Here is an 18,959-nt window from a genome sequence, read left to right on the forward strand (position 1 = left end):
CCCTGACCCGGAGCTCACAATCTAATCTCCTATCACACCGTGTATCACTACTCCCATCATCCCTGACCCCGGAGCTCACAATCTAATCTCCTATCACACAGTGTATCACTACTCCCATCATCCCTGACCCCAGAGCTCACAATCTAATCTCCTATCACACAGTGTATCACTACTCCCATCATCCCTGACCCCAGAGCTCACACTCTAATCTCCTATCACACCATGTATCACTACTCCCATCATCCCTGACCCCAGAGCTCACAATCTAATCTCTTATCACACAATGTATCACTACTCCCATCATCCCTGACCCCGGAGCTCACAATCTAATCTCCTATCACACACTGTATCACTACTCCCATCATCCCTGACCCCAGAGCTCACAATCTAATCTCCTATCACACAATGTATCACTACTCCCATCATCCCTGACCCCAGAGCTCACAATCTAATCTCCTATCACACAATGTATCACTACTCCCATCATCCCTGACCCCAGAGCTCACAATCTAATCTCCTATCACACAATGTATCACTATTCCCATCATCCCTGACCCCAGAGCTCACAATCTAATCTCCTATCACACAATGTATCACTACTCCCATCATCCCTGACCCAGAGCTCACAATCTAATCTCCTATCACACAATGTATCACTACTCCCATCATCCCTGACCCCGGAGCTCACAATCTAATCTCCTATCACACAATGTATCACTACTCCCATCATCCCTGACCCCGGAGCTCACAATCTAATCTCCTATCACACACTGTATCACTACTCCCATCATCCCTGACCCCAGAGCTCACAATCTAATCTCCTATCACACAATGTATCACTACTCCCATCATCCCTGACCCCAGAGCTCACAATCTAATCTCCTATCACACCATGTATCACTACTCCCATCATCCCTGACCCCGGAGCTCACAATCTAATCTCCTATCACACAATGTATCACTACTCCCATCATCCCTGACCCCGGAGCTCACAATCTAATCTCCTATTACACAGTGTATCACTACTCCCATCATCTCTGACCTCAGAGCTCACAATCTAATCTCCTATCACACAGTGTATCACTACTCCCATCATCACTGACCCCGGAGCTCACAATCTAATCTCCTATCACACAATGTATCACTACTCCCATCATCCCTGACCCCAGAGCTCACAATCTAATCTCCTATCACACAATGTATCACTACTCCCATCATCCCTGACCCCGGAGCTCACAATCTAATCTCCTATCACACAGTGTATCACTACTCCCATCATCCCTGACCCCAGAGCTCACAATCTAATCTCCTATCACACAATGTATCACTACTCCCATCATCCCTGACCACGGAGCTCAGAATCTAATCTCCTATCACACAATGTATCACTGCTCCCATCATCCCTGATCCCAGAGCTCACAATCTAATCTCCTATCACACAATGTATCACTACTCCCATCATCCCTGACCCCGGAGCTCACAATCTAATCTCCTATCACACAATGTATCACTACTCCCATCATCCCTGACCACGGAGCTCAGAATCTAATCTCCTATCACACAATGTATCACTGCTCCCATCATCCCTGATCCCAGAGCTCACAATCTAATCTCCTATCACACAGTGTATCACTACTCCCATCATCCCTGACCCCGGAGCTCACAATCTAATCTCCTATCACACAATGTATCACTACTCCCATCATCCCTGACCACGGAGCTCAGAATCTAATCTCCTATCACACAGTGTATCACTGCTCCCATCATCCCTGATCCCAGAGCTCACAATCTAATCTCCTATCACACAATGTATCACTGCTCCCATCATCCCTGACCCCGGAGCTCACAATCTAATCTCCTATCACACAGTGTATCACTACTCCCATCATCCCTGACCCCAGAGCTCACAATCTAATCTCCTATCACACAATGTATCACTACTCCCATCATCCCTGACCCCAGAGCTCACAATCTAATCTCCTATCACACAGTGTATCACTACTCCCATCATCCCTGACCCCGGAGCTCACAATCTAATCTCCTATCACACAATGTATCACTACTCCCATCATCCCTGACCCCAGAGCTCACAATCTAATCTCCTATCACACAATGTATCACTACTCCCATCATCCCCGACCCCAGAGCTCACAATCTAATCTCCTATCACACAGTGTATCACTACTCCCATCATCCCTGACCACAGAGCTCACAATCTAATCTCCTATCACACAATGTATTACTACTCCCATCATCCCTGACCCCAAAGCTCACAATCTAATCTCCTATCACACAATGTATCACTACTCCCATCATCCCTGACCCCGGAGCTCACAATCTAATCTCCTATCACACAATGTATCACTACTCCCATCATCCCTAACCCCAGTGCTCACAATCTAATCTCCTATCACACAGTGTATCACTACTCCCATCATCCCTGACCCCAGAGCTCACAATCTAATCTCCTATCACACAATGTATCACTACTCCCATCATCCCTGACCCCAGAGCTCACAATCTAATCTCCTATTACACAGTGTATCACTACTCCCATCATCCCTGACCCCAGAGCTCACAATCTAATCTCCTATCACACAATGTATCACTACTCCCATCATCACCGACCCCAGAGCTCACAATCTAATCTCCTATCACACAGTGTATCACTACTCCCATCATCCCCGACCCCAAACTCACAATCTAATCTCCTATCACACAGTGTATCACTACTCCCATCATCCCGACCCCAGAGCTCACAATCTAATCTCCTATCACACAGTGTATCATTACTCCCATCATCCCTGACCCCAGTGCTCACAATCTAATCTCCTATCACACAATGTATCACTACTCCCATCATCCCTGACCCCAGAGCTCACAATCTAATCTCCTCTCACACAGTGTATCACTACTCCCATCATCACCGACCCCAGAGATCACAATCTAATCTCCTATCACACAGTGTATCACTACTCCCATCATCCCCGACCCCAGAGCTCACAATCTAATCTCCTATCACACAGTGTATCACTACTCCCATCATCCCTGAACCCAGAGCTCACAATCTAATCTCCTATCACACAGTGTATCACTACTCCCATCATCCCTGACCCCAGAGCTCACAATCTAATCTCCTATCACACAATGTATCACTACTCTCATCATCCCTGACCCCGGAGCTCACAATCTAATCTCCTATCACACAGTGTATCACTACTCCCATCATCCCTGACCCCAGAGCTCACAATCTAATCTCCTATCACACAGTGTATCACTACTCCCATCATCCCTGACCCCAGAGCTCACAATCTAATCTCCTATTACACAGTGTATCACTACTCCCATCATCCCTGACCCCAGAGCTCACAATCTAATCTCCTATCACACAGTGTATCACTACTCCCATCATCCCTGACCCTGGAGCTCACAATCTAATCTCCTATCACACAATGTATCACTACTCCCATCATCCCTGACTCCAGAGCTCACAATCTAATGCCCTATCACACAATGTATCACTACTCCCATCATCCCTGACCCCGGAGCTCACAATCTAATCTCCTATCACACAGTGTATCACTACTCCCATCATCCCTAACCCTGGAGCTCACAATCTAATCTCCTATCACACAGTGTATCACTACTCCCATCATCCCTGACCCCGGAGCTCACAATCTAATCTCCTATCACACAATGTATCACTACTCCCATCATCCCTGACCCCGGAGCTCACACTCTAATCTCCTATCACACAGTGTATCACTACTCCCATCATCCCTAACCCTGGAGCTCACAATCTAATCTCCTATCACACAGTGTATCACTACTCCCATCATCCCTGACCCCAGAGCTCACAATCTAATCTCCTATCACACAATGTATCACTACTCCCATCATCCCTGACCCCGGAGCTCACACTCTAATCTCCTATCACACAGTGTATCACTACTCCCATCATCCCTGACCCCAGAGCTCACAATCTAATCTCCTATCACACAGTGTATCACTACTCCCATCATCCCTGACCCCAGAGTTCACAATCTAATCTCCTATCACACAGTGTATCACTACTCCCATCATCCCTGACCCCGGAGCTCACAATCTAATCTCCTATCACACAATGTATCACTACTCCCATCATCCCTGACCCCAGAGCTCACAATCTAATCTCTTATCACACAGTGTATCACTACTCCCATCATCCCTGACCCCAGGAGCTCACAATCTAATCTCCTATCACACAGTGTATCACTACTCCCATCATCCCTGACCCCGGAGCTCACAATCTAATCTCCTATCACACAATGTATCACTACTCCCATCATCCCTGACCCCAGAGCTCACAATCTAATCTCCTATCACACAATGTATCACTACTCCCATCATCCCTGACCCCAGAGCTCCACAATCTAATCTCCAATCACACAGTGTATCACTACTCCCATCATCCCTGACCCCAGAGCTCACAATCTAATCTCCTATCACACAGTGTATCACTACTCCCATCATCCCTGACCCCGGAGCTCACAATCTAATCTCCTATCACACAATGTATCACTACTCCCATCATCCTCTGACCCCAGAGCTCACAATCTAATCTCCTATCACACAATGTATCACTACTCCCATCATCCCTGACCCCAGAGCTCACAATCTAATCTATCACACAATGTATCACTACTCCCATCATCCCTGACCCCAGAGCTCACAATCTAATCTCCTCTCACACAGTGTATCACTACTCCCATCATCTCTGACCCCAGAGCTCACAATCTAATCTCCTATCACACAGTGTATCACTACTCCCATCATCCCTGACCCCGGAGCTCACAATCTAATCTCCTATCACACAGTGTATCACTACTCCCATCATCCCTGACCCCAGAGCTCACAATCTAATCTCCTATCATACAGTGTATCACTACTCCCATCATCCCTGACCCCGGAGCTCACAATCTAATCTCCTATCACACAATGTATCACTACTCCCATCATCCCTGACCCCAGAGCTCACAATCTAATATCCTATCACACAATGTATCACTACTCCCATCATCTCTGACCCCAGAGCTCACAATCTAATCTCCTATCACACAATGTATCACTACTCCCATCATCCCTGACCCCGGAGCTCACAATCTAATCTCCTATCACACAATGTATCACTACTCCCATCATCCCTGACCCGGAGCTCACAATCTAATATCCTATCACACAATGTATCACTACTCCCATCATCTCTGACCCCAGAGCTCACAATCTAATCTCCTATCATACAGTGTATCACTACTCCCATCATCCCTGACCCCGGAGCTCACAATCTAATCTCCTATCACACAATGTATCACTACTCCCATCATCCCTGACCCCAGGAGCTCACAATCTAATCTCCTATCACACAATGTATCACTACTCCCATCATCCCTGACCCCAGAGCTCACAATCTAATCTCCTATCACACAATGTATCACTACTCCCATCATCCCTGACCCCAGAGCTCACAATCTAATCTCCTATCACACAGTGTATCACTACTCCCATCATCCCTGACCCTGGAGCTCACAATCTAATCTCCTATCACACAATGTATCACTACTCCCATCATCCCTGACCCCAGAGCTCACAATCTAATCTCCTATCACACAGTGTATCACTACTCCCATCATCCCTGACCCCAGAGCTCACAATCTAATCTCCTATCACACAGTGTATCACTACTCCCATCATCCCTGAACCCAGAGCTCACAATCTAATCTCCCTATCACACAATGTATCACTACTCCCATCATCCCTGACCCCAGAGCTCACAATCTAATCTCCTATCACACAGTGTATCACTACTCCCATCATCCCTGACCCCAGAGCTCACAATCTAATCTCCTATCACACAGTGTATCACTACTCCCATCATCCCTGACCCTGGAGCTCACAATCTAATCTCCTATCACACAATGTATCACTACTCCCATCATCCCTGACCCCGGAGCTCACAATCTAATATCCTATCACACAATGTATCACTACTCCCATCATTCTGACCCCAGAGCTCACAATCTAATCTCCTATCATACAGTGTATCACTACTCCCATCATCCCTGACCCCGGAGCTCACAATCTAATCTCCTATCACACAATGTATCACTACTCCCATCATCCCTGACCCCAGAGCTCACAATCTAATCTCCTATCACACAATGTATCACTACTCCCATCATCCCTGAACCCCAGAGCTCACAATCTAATCTCCTATCACACAATGTATCACTACTCCCATCATCCCTGACCCCAGAGCTCACAATCTAATCTCCTATCACAGAGTGTATCACTACTCCCATCATCCCTGACCCTGGACTCACAATCTAATCTCCTATCACACAATGTATCACTACTCCCATCATCCCTGACCCCAGAGCTCACAATCTAATCTCCTATCACACAGTGTATCACTACTCCCATCATCCCTGACCCCAGAGCTCACAATCTAATCTCCTATCACACATGTATCACTACTCCCATCATCCCTGACCCAGACTCACATCTAATCTCCTATCACACAATGTATCACTACTCCCATCATCCCTGACCCCAGAGCTCACAATCTAATCTCCTATCACACAATGTATCACGACTCCCATCATCCCTGACTCTCTGAGCTCACAATCTAATCCCTATCACACAATGTATACGACTCCATCATCCCTGTGACCCCGGAGCTCACAATCTAATTTCCTATCACACAATGTATCACTACTCCCATCATCCCTGACCCCGGAGCTCACACTCTAATCTCCTATCACACAGTGTATCACTACTCCCATCATCCCTGACCCCAGAGCTCACAATCTAATCTCCTATCACACAGTGTATCACTACTCCCATCATCTCTGACCCCAGAGCTCACAATCTAATCTCCTATCACACAGTGTATCACTACTCCCATCATCTCTGACCCCAGAGCTCACAATCTAATCTCCTATCACACAGTGTATCACTACTCCCATCATCCCTGACCCCGGAGCTCACAATCTAATCTCCTATCACACAGTGTATCACTACTCCCATCATCCCTGACCCCGGAGCTCACAATCTAATCTCCTATCACACAGTGTATCACTACTCCCATCATCCCTGACCCCAGAGCTCACAATCTAATCTCCTATCACACAGTGTATCACTACTCCCATCATCCCTGACCCCGGAGCTCACAATCTAATCTCCTATCACACAATGTATCACTACTCCCATCATCCCTGACCCTGGAGCTCACAATCTAATCTCCTATCACACAATGTATCACTACTCCCATCATCCCTGAACCCAGAGCTCACAATCTAATCTCCTATCACACAGTGTATCACTACTCCCATCATCCCTGACCCCAGAGCTCACAATCTAATCTCCTATCACACAGTGTATCACTACTCCCATCATCCCTGAACCCAGAGCTCACAATCTAATCCCCTATCACACAATGTATCACTACTCCCATCATCCCTGACCCCAGAGCTCACAATCTAATCTCCTATCACACAGTGTATCACTACTCCCATCATCCCTGACCCCAGAGCTCACAATCTAATCTCCTATCACACAGTGTATCACTACTCCCATCATCCCTGACCCTGGAGCTCACAATCTAATCTCCTATCACACAATGTATCACTACTCCCATCATCCCTGACCCCGGAGCTCACAATCTAATATCCTATCACACAATGTATCACTACTCCCATCATTTCTGACCCCAGAGCTCACAATCTAATCTCCTATCATACAGTGTATCACTACTCCCATCATCCCTGACCCCGGAGCTCACAATCTAATCTCCTATCACACAATGTATCACTACTCCCATCATCCCTGACCCCAGAGCTCACAATCTAATCTCCTATCACACAATGTATCACTGCTCCCATCATCCCTAACCCCAGAGCTCACAATCTAATCTCCTATCACACAATGTATCACTACTCCCATCATCCCTGACCCCAGAGCTCACAATCTAATCTCCTATCACAGAGTGTATCACTACTCCCATCATCCCTGACCCCGGAGCTCACAATCTAATCTCCTATCACACAATGTATCACTACTCCCATCATCCCTGACCCCAGAGCTCACAATCTAATCTCCTATCACACAGTGTATCACTACTCCCATCATCCCTGACCCAGAGCTCACAATCTAATCTCCTATCACACAGTGTATCACTACTCCCATCATCCCTGACCCCAGAGCTCACAATCTAATCTCCTATCACACAATGTATCACTACTCCCATCATCCCTGACCCCAGAGCTCACAATCTAATCTCCTATCACACAATGTATCACTACTCCCATCATCCCTGACCCCAGAGCTCACAATCTAATCCCCTATCACACAATGTATCACGACTCCCATCATCCCTGACCCCGGAGCTCACAATCTAATTTCCTATCACACAATGTATCACTACTCCCATCATCCCTGACCCCGGAGCTCACACTCTAATCTCCTATCACACAGTGTATCACTACTCCCATCATCCCTGACCCCAGAGCTCACAATCTAATCTCCTATCACACAGTGTATCACTACTCCCATCATCTCTGACCCCAGAGCTCACAATCTAATCTCCTATCACACAGTGTATCACTACTCCCATCATCTCTGACCCCAGAGCTCACAATCTAATCTCCTATCACACAGTGTATCACTACTCCCATCATCCCTGACCCCGGAGCTCACAATCTAATCTCCTATCACACAGTGTATCACTACTCCCATCATCCCTGACCCCGGAGCTCACAATCTAATCTCCTATCACACAGTGTATCACTACTCCCATCATCCCTGACCCCAGAGCTCACAATCTAATCTCCTATCACACAGTGTATCACTACTCCCATCATCCCTGACCCCGGAGCTCACAATCTAATCTCCTATCACACAATGTATCACTACTCCCATCATCCCTGACCCCAGAGCTCACAATCTAATCTCTTATCACACAGTGTATCACTACTCCCATCATCCCTGACCCAGGAGCTCACAATCTAATCTCCTATCACACAGTGTATCACTACTCCCATCATCCCTGACCCCGGAGCTCACAATCTAATCTCCTATCACACAATGTATCACTACTCCCATCATCCCTGACCCCAGAGCTCACAGTCTAATCTCCTATCACACAGTGTATCACTACTCCCATCATCTCTGACCCCAGAGCTCACAATCTAATCTCCTATCACACAATGAATCACTACTCCCATCATCCCTGACCCCAGAGCTCACAATCTAATCTCCTATCACACAATGTATCACTACTCCCATCATCCTTGACCCCGGAGCTCGCAATCTAATCTCCTATCACACAGTGTATCACTACTCCCATCATCCCTGACCCCGGAGCTCACAATCTAATCTCCTATCACACAGAGTATCACTACTCCCATCATCCCTGACCCCAGAGCTCACAATCTAATCTCCTATCACACAGTGTATCACTACTCCCATCATCCCTGACCCCGGAGCTCACAATCTAATCTCCTATCACACAATGTATCACTACTCCCATCATCCCTGACCCCAGAGCTCACAATCTAATCTCCTATCACACAATGTATCACTACTCCCATCATCCCTGACCCCAGAGCTCACAATCTAATCTCCTATCACACAATGTATCACTACTCCCATCATCCCTGACCCCAGAGCTCACAATCTAATCTCCTATCACACAGTGTATCACTACTCCCATCATCCCTGACCCCAGAGCTCACAATCTAATCTCCTATCACACAGTGTATCACTACTCCCATCATCCCTGACCCCAGAGCTCACAATCTAATCTCCTATCACACAGTGTATCACTACTCCCATCATCCCCGACCCCGGAGCTCACAATCTAATCTCCTATCACACAGTGTATCACTACTCCCATCATCCCTGACCCCAGAGCTCACAATCTAATCTCCTATCACACAGTGTATCACTACTCCCATCATCCCTGACCCCAGAGCTCACAATCTAATCTCCTATCACACAGTGTATCACTACTCCCATCATCCCTGACCTCGGAGCTCACAATCTAATCTCCTATCACACAGTGTATCACTACTCCCATCATCCCTGACCCCAGAGCTCACAATCTAATCTCCTATCACACAGTGTATCACTACTCTCATCATCCCTGACCCCGGAGCTCACAATCTAATCTCCTATCACACAGTGTATCACTACTCCCATCATCCCTGACCCCGGAGCTCACAATCTAATCTCCTATCACACAGTGTATCACTACTCCCATCATCCCTGACTCCAGAGCTCACAATCTAATCTCCTATCACACAGTGTATCACTACTCCCATCATCCCTGACCCCAGAGCTCACAATCTAATCTCCTATCACACAGTGTATCACTACTCCCATCATCCCTGACCCCAGAGCTCACAATCTAATCTCCTATCACACAATGTATCACTACTCCCATCATCCCTGACCCTGGAGCTCACAATTTAATCTCCTATCACACAATGTATCACTACTCCCATCATCTCTGACCCCAGAGCTCACAATCTAATCTCCTATCACACAATGTATCACTACTCCCATCATCCCTGACCCCAGAGCTCACAATCTAATCTCCTATCACACAATGTATGACTACTCCCACCATCCCTGACCCCGGAGCTCACAATCTAATCTCCTATCACACAATGTATCACTACTCCCATCATCCCTGACCCCAGAGCTCACAATCTAATCTCCTATCACACAATGTATGACTACTCCCATCATCCCTGACCCCAGAGCTCACAATTTAATCTCCTATCACACAGTGTATCACTACTCCCATCATCCCTGACCCCAGAGCTCACAATCTAATCTCCTATCACACAATGTATCACTACTCCCATCATCCCTGACCCCAGAGCTCACAATCTAATCTCCTATCACACAATGTATGACTGCTCCCATCATCCCTGACCCCGGAGCTCACAATCTAATCTCCTATCACACAATGTATCACTACTCCCATCATCCCTGACCCCAGAGCTCACAATCTAATCTCTTATCACACAATGTATCACTACTCCCATCATCCCTGACCCCGGAGCTCACAATCTAATCTCCTATCACACAATGTATCACTACTCCCATCATCCCCGACCCCAGAGCTCACAATCTAATCTCCTATCACACAATGTATCACTACTCCCATCATCCCTGACCCCAGAGCTCACAATCTAATCTATCACACAATGTATCACTACTCCCATCATCCCTGACCCCGGAGCTCACAATCTAATCTCCTATCACACAGTGTCTCACTACTCCCATCATCCCTGACCCCGGAGCTCACAATCTAATCTCCTATCACACAATGTATCACTACTCCCATCATCCCTGACCCCAGAGCTCACAATCTAATCTCCTATCACACAATGTATCACTACTCCCATCATCACTGACCCCGGAGCTCACAATCTAATCTCCTATCACACAGTGTATCACTACTCCCATCATCCCTGACCCCAGAGCTCACAATCTAATCTCCTATCACACAATGTATCACTACTCCCATCATCCCTGACCCCAGAGCTCACAATCTAATCTCCTATCACACAATGTATCACTACTCCCATCATCCCTGACCCCAGAGCTCACAATCTAATCCCCTATCACACAGTGTATCACTACTCCCATCATCCCTGACCCCAGAGCTCACAATCTAATCTCCTATCACACAATGTATCACTACTCCCATCATCCCCGACCCCAGAGCTCACAATCTAATCTCCTATCACACAATGTATCACTACTCCCATCATCCCTGACCCCAGAGCTCACAATCTAATCTATCACACAATGTATCACTACTCCCATCATCCCTGACCCCGGAGCTCACAATCTAATCTCCTATCACACAGTGTCTCACTACTCCCATCATCCCTGACCCCGGAGCTCACAATCTAATCTCCTATCACACAATGTATCACTACTCCCATCATCCCTGACCCCAGAGCTCACAATCTAATCTCCTATCACACAATGTATCACTACTCCCATCATCACTGACCCCGGAGCTCACAATCTAATCTCCTATCACACAGTGTATCACTACTCCCATCATCCCTGACCCCAGAGCTCACAATCTAATCTCCTATCACACAATGTATCACTACTCCCATCATCCCTGACCCCAGAGCTCACAATCTAATCCCCTATCACACAGTGTATCACTACTCCCATCATCCCTGACCCCGGAGCTCACAATCTAATCTCCTATCACACAATGTATCACTACTCCCATCATCCCTGACCGCAGAGCTCACAATCTAATCTCCTATCACACAATGCATCACTACTCCCATCATCCCTGACCCCGGAGCTCACAATCTAATCTCCTATCACACAGTGTATCACTACTCCCATCATCCCTAACCCCAGAGCTCACAATCTAATCTCCTATCACACAGTGTATCACTACTCCCATCATCCCTGACCCCAGCGCAGACAATCCAATCTCCTATCACACAGTGTATCACTACTCCCATCATCCCTGACCCCGGAGCTCACAATCTAATCTCCTATCACACAGTGTATCACTACTCCCATCATCCCTGACCCCGGAGCTCACAATCTAATCTCCTATCACACAGTGTATCACTACTCCCATCATCCCTGACCCCAGAGCTCACAATCTAATCTCCTATCACACAATGTATCATAACTCCCATCATCCCTGACCCCAGAGCTCACAATCTAATCTCCTATCACACAGTGTATCACTACTCTCATCATCCCTGACCCCGGAGCTCACAATCTAATCTCCTATCACACAGTGTATCACTACTCCCATCATCCCTGACCCCGGAGCTCACAATCTAATCTCCTATCACACAGTGTATCACTACTCCCATCATCCCTGACCCCAGAGCTCACAATCTAATCTCCTATCACACAGTGTATCACTACTCCCATCATCCCTGACCCCGGAGCTCACAATCTAATCTCCTATCACACAGTGTATCACTACTCCCATCATCCCTGACCCCAGAGCTCACAATCTAATCTCCTATCACACAATGTATCACTACTCCCATCATCCCTGACCCTGGAGCTCACAATTTAATCTCCTATCACACAGTGTATCACTACTCCCATCATCCCTGACCCCAGAGCTCACAATCTAATCTCCTATCACACAATGTATCACTACTCCCATCATCCCTGACCCTGGAGCTCACAATTTAATTTCCTATCACACAGTGTATCACTACTCCCATCATCCCTGACCCCAGAGCTCACAATCTAATCTCCTATCACACAGTGTATCACTACTCCCATCATCCCTGACCTCAGAGCTCACAATCTAATCTCCTATCACACAGTGTATCACTACTCCCATCATCCCTGACCCCAGAGCTCACAATCTAATCTCCTATCACACAGTGTATCACTACTCCCATCATCCCTGACCCCGGAGCTCACAATCTAATCTCCTATCACACAGTGTATCACTACTCCAATCATCCCTGACCCCAGAGCTCACAATCTTATCTCCTATCACACAATGTATCACTACTCCCATCATCCCTGACCCTGGAGCTCACAATTTAATTTCCTATCACACAGTGTATCACTACTCCCATCATCCCTGACCCCAGAGCTCACAATCTAATCTCCTATCACACAGTGTATCACTACTCCCATCATCCCTGACCCCGGAGCTCACAATCTAATCTCCTATCACACAGTGTATCACTACTCCCATCATCCCTGACCCCAGAGCTCACAATCTAATCTCCTATCACACAATGTATCACTACTCCCATCATCCCTGACCCTGGAGTTCACAATCTAATCTCCTATCACACAGTGTATCACTACTCCCATCATCCCTGACCCTGGAGCTCACAATTTAATCTCCTATCACACAGTGTATCACTACTCCCATCATCCCTGACCCCAGAGCTCACAATCTAATCTCCTATCACACAATGTATCACTACTCCCATCATCCCTGACCCTGGAGCTCACAATTTATTCTCCTATCACACAATGTATCACTACTCCCATCATCTCTGACCCCAGAGCTCACAATCTAATCTCCTATCACACAATGTATCACTACTCCCATCATCCCTGACCCCAGAGCTCACAATCTAATCTCCTATCACACAATGTATGACTACTCCCATCATCCCTGACCCCGGAGCTCACAATCTAATCTCCTATCACACAATGTATCACTACTCCCATCATCCCTGACCCCAGAGCTCACAATCTAATCTCCTATCACACAATGTATGACTACTCCCATCATCCCTGACCCCAGAGCTCACAATTTAATCTCCTATCACACAGTGTATCACTACTCCCATCATCCTTGACCCCAGAGCTCACAATCTAATCTCCTATCACACAATGTATCACTACTCCCATCATCCCTGACCCCAGAGCTCACAATCTAATCTCCTATCACACAATGTATGACTGCTCCCATCATCCCTGACCCCGGAGCTCACAATCTAATCTCCTATCACACAATGTATCACTACTCCCATCATCCCTGACCCCAGAGCTCACAATCTAATCTCCTATCACACAATGTATCACTACTCCCATCATCCCTGACCCCGGAGCTCACAATCTAATCTCCTATCACACAATGTATCACTACTCCCATCATCCCCGACCCCAGAGCTCACAATCTAATCTCCTATCACACAATGTATCACTACTCCCATCATCCCTGACCCCAGAGCTCACAATCTAATCTATCACACAATGTATCACTACTCCCATCATCCCTGACCCCGGAGCTCACAATCTAATCTCCTATCACACAGTGTCTCACTACTCCCATCATCCCTGACCCCGGAGCTCACAATCTAATCTCCTATCACACAATGTATCACTACTCCCATCATCCCTGACCCCAGAGCTCACAATCTAATCTCCTATCACACAATGTATCACTACTCCCATCATCACTGACCCCGGAGCTCACAATCTAATCTCCTATCACACAGTGTATCACTACTCCCATCATCCCTGACCCCAGAGCTCACAATCTAATCTCCTATCACACAGTGTATCACTACTCCCATCATCCCTGACCCCGGAGCTCACAATCTAATCTCCTATCACACAATGTATCACTACTCCCATCATCCCTGACCCCAGAGCTCACAATCTAATCTCCTATCACACAGTGTATCACTACTCCCATCATCCCTGACCCCAGAGCTCACAATCTAATCTCCTATCACACAATGTATCACTACTCCCATCATCCCTGACCCCGGAGCTCACAATCTAATCTCCTATCACACAGTGTCTCACTACTCCCATCATCCCTGACCCCGGAGCTCACAATCTAATCTCCTATCACACAATGTATCACTACTCCCATCATCCCTGACCCCAGAGCTCACAATCTAATCTCCTATCACACAATGTATCACTACTCCCATCATCACTGACCCCGGAGCTCACAATCTAATCTCCTATCACACAGTGTATCACTACTCCCATCATCCCTGACCCCAGAGCTCACAATCTAATCTCCTATCACACAGTGTATCACTACTCCCATCATCCCTGACCCCGGAGCTCACAATCTAATCTCCTATCACACAATGTATCACTACTCCCATCATCCCTGACCCCAGAGCTCACAATCTAATCTCCTATCACACAGTGTATCACTACTCCCATCATCCCTGACCCCAGAGCTCACAATCTAATCTCCTATCACACAATGTATCACTACTCCCATCATCCCTGACCCCAGAGCTCACAATCTAATCTCCTATCACACAATGTATCACTACTCCCATCATCCCTGACCCCAGAGCTCACAATCTAATCCCCAATCACACAGTGTATCACTACTCCCATCATCCCTGACCCCGGAGCTCACAATCTAATCTCCTATCACACAATGTATCACTACTCCCATCATCCCTGACCGCAGAGCTCACAATCTAATCTCCTATCACACAATGCATCACTACTCCCATCATCCCTGACCCCGGAGCTCACAATCTAATCTCCTATCACACAGTGTATCACTACTCCCATCATCCCTAACCCCAGAGCTCACAATCTAATCTCCTATCACACAGTGTATCACTACTCCCATCATCCCTGACCGCAGAGCTCACAATCTAATCTCCTATCACACAGTGTATCACTACTCCCATCATCCCTGACCCCAGAGCTCACAATCCAATCTCCTATCACACAGTGTATCACTACTCCCATCATCCCTGACCCCGGAGCTCACAATCTAATCTCCTATCACACAGTGTATCACTACTCCCATCATCCCTGACCCCAGAGCTCACAATCCAATCTCCTATCACACAGTGTATCACTACTCCCATCATCCCTGACCCCGGAGCTCACAATCTAATCTCCTATCACACAGTGTATCACTACTCCCATCATCCCTGACCCCAGAGCTCACAATCTAATCTCCTATCACACAATGTATCACTACTCCCATCATCCCTGACCCCAGAGCTCACAATCTAATCTCCTATCACACAATGTATCACTACTCCCATCATCCCTGACCCCGGAGCTCACAATCTAATCTCCTATCACACAATGTATCACTACTCCCATCATCCCCGACCCCAGAGCTCACAATCTAATCTCCTATCACACAATGTATCACTACTCCCATCATCCCTGACCCCAGGGCTCACAATCTAATCCCCAATCACACAGTGTATCACTACTCCCATCATCCCTGACCCCGGAGCTCACAATCTAATCTCCTATCACACAATGTATCACTACTCCCATCATCCCTGACCCCAGAGCTCACAATCTAATCTCCTATCACACAATGTATCACTACTCCCATCATCCCTGACCCCAGAGCTCACAATCTAATCTCCTATCACACAATGTATCACTACTCCCATCATCCCTGACCCCGGAGCTCACAATCTAATCTCCTATCACACAATGTATCACTACTCCCATCATCCCCGACCCCAGAGCTCACAATCTAATCTCCTATCACACAATGTATCACTACTCCCATCATCCCTGACCCCAGGGCTCACAATCTAATCCCCTATCACACAGTGTATCACTACTCCCATCATCCCTGACCCCAGAGCTCACAATCCAATCTCCTATCACACAGTGTATCACTACTCCCATCATCCCTGACCCCGGAGCTCACAATCTAATCTCCTATCACACAGTGTATCACTACTCCCATCATCCCTGACCCCGGAGCTCACAATCTAATCTCCTATCACACAGTGTATCACTACTCCCATCATCCCTGACCCCAGAGCTCACAATCTAATCTCCTATCACACAATGTATTACTACTCCCATCATCCCTGACCCCAGAGCTCACAATCTAATCTCCTATCACACAGTGTATCACTACTCTCATCATCCCTGACCCCGGAGCTCACAATCTAATCTCCTATCACACAGTGTATCACTACTCCCATCATCCCTGACCCCGGAGCTCACAATCTAATCTCCTATCACACAGTGTATCACTACTCCCATCATCCCTGACCCCAGAGCTCACAATCTAATCTCCTATCACACAGTGTATCACTACTCCCATCATCCCTGACCCCGGAGCTCACAATCTAATCTCCTATCACACAGTGTATCACTACTCCCATCATCCCTGACCCCAGAGCTCACAATCTAATCTCCTATCACACAATGTATCACTACTCCCATCATCCCTGACCCTGGAGCTCACAATTTAATCTCCTATCACACAGTGTATCACTACTCCCATCATCCCTGACCCCAGAGCTCACAATCTAATCTCCTATCACACAATGTATCACTACTCCCATCATCCCTGACCCTGGAGCTCACAATTTAATCTCCTATCACACAGTGTATGTAACGGGTCTGGGAGGCGGAACCTCTGAGCTACTATACAAGGGGGCGGTCCTTGTAAGGGAGCGGGTGGCGACCAGGCAGGCAGTCACAGCAGGTGACTGGGACAGTCTCTAGAAGAACGGGCAGGAGGTCACGGCAAGTGACCGGGGCAGTCTCTGGGTGAACGGGCAGATGGTCACGGCAAGTGACCGGGGCAGTCTCTGGGTGAACGGGCAGATGGTCACGGCAAGTGACCGGGGCAGTCTCTGGGTGAACGGGCAGATGGTCACGGCAAGTGACCGGGGCAGTCTCTGGGTAAAGGGTTGGTATGACCTGTGGCGGCTGATGGTAGACGTGAGCTCCCAGGTGAGCAGGCGAGAGTCTCTGGATAAACGGGTGGTCACAGCATGTGACGGCAGAGCCTCCAGGAAGACCAACAGACAGGCGGCAGATGAGCGCTCCCAGGTGAGCGGGCAGAAGTCACTGGACAGGCAGGTGGTCACAGCACGTGACGGCGGAGCCTCCAGGTAGGCTAGCAGACAGGCAGCAGATGAGCGCTCCCAGGTGAGCGGGCAAGCTGGTCCATAGACAGACTGACAGGAGTTGGAAGGCAGACCGTCGGACCTCAGGCAAGCAGGCAGGTAGCTGATGTGCGCTCCCAGGTGAGCGGGCAGGCTGGTCCTTAGACAGACTGACAGGATTAGTAAGGCAGACCGTCGGACCTCAGACTAGCAGGCAGGTAGCAGATAATCAGGCAGGAATAAGACAGCAAGCTGGCAGGAATCTGGCAGGTATCTGGCAGGTAACTGGCAACGGGACCTGAGGGCTGAAGCAGAGTAGTGAACAGTGCAACAACATTGCTCGGGCACCTCCATTTTGGAGGAGGTGCCTTATATATGGTGAAGTCCTCCGGCCATTGGCCGGGGACTCCTTAGGACAGCGCGCGCGGCCCCTTTAAGAGGGAGGGAGAGCGCGCGCGCGCCCTAAGCACAGTGGCCGGGAAGGAGCGCGCGCTGCCAGCAGAGCGGGAGGAGGACGCCGGGCACGGAGCAGAGAGGTGAGGGGAACAGCGTCCCTGC

This window comes from Phyllobates terribilis, unplaced genomic scaffold, assembly GCF_046119375.1.
Source record: "Phyllobates terribilis strain yellow unplaced genomic scaffold, ASM4611937v1 Scaffold_6__1_contigs__length_29720123, whole genome shotgun sequence".
NCBI classification, from domain to species: Eukaryota; Metazoa; Chordata; class Amphibia; order Anura; family Dendrobatidae; genus Phyllobates; species Phyllobates terribilis.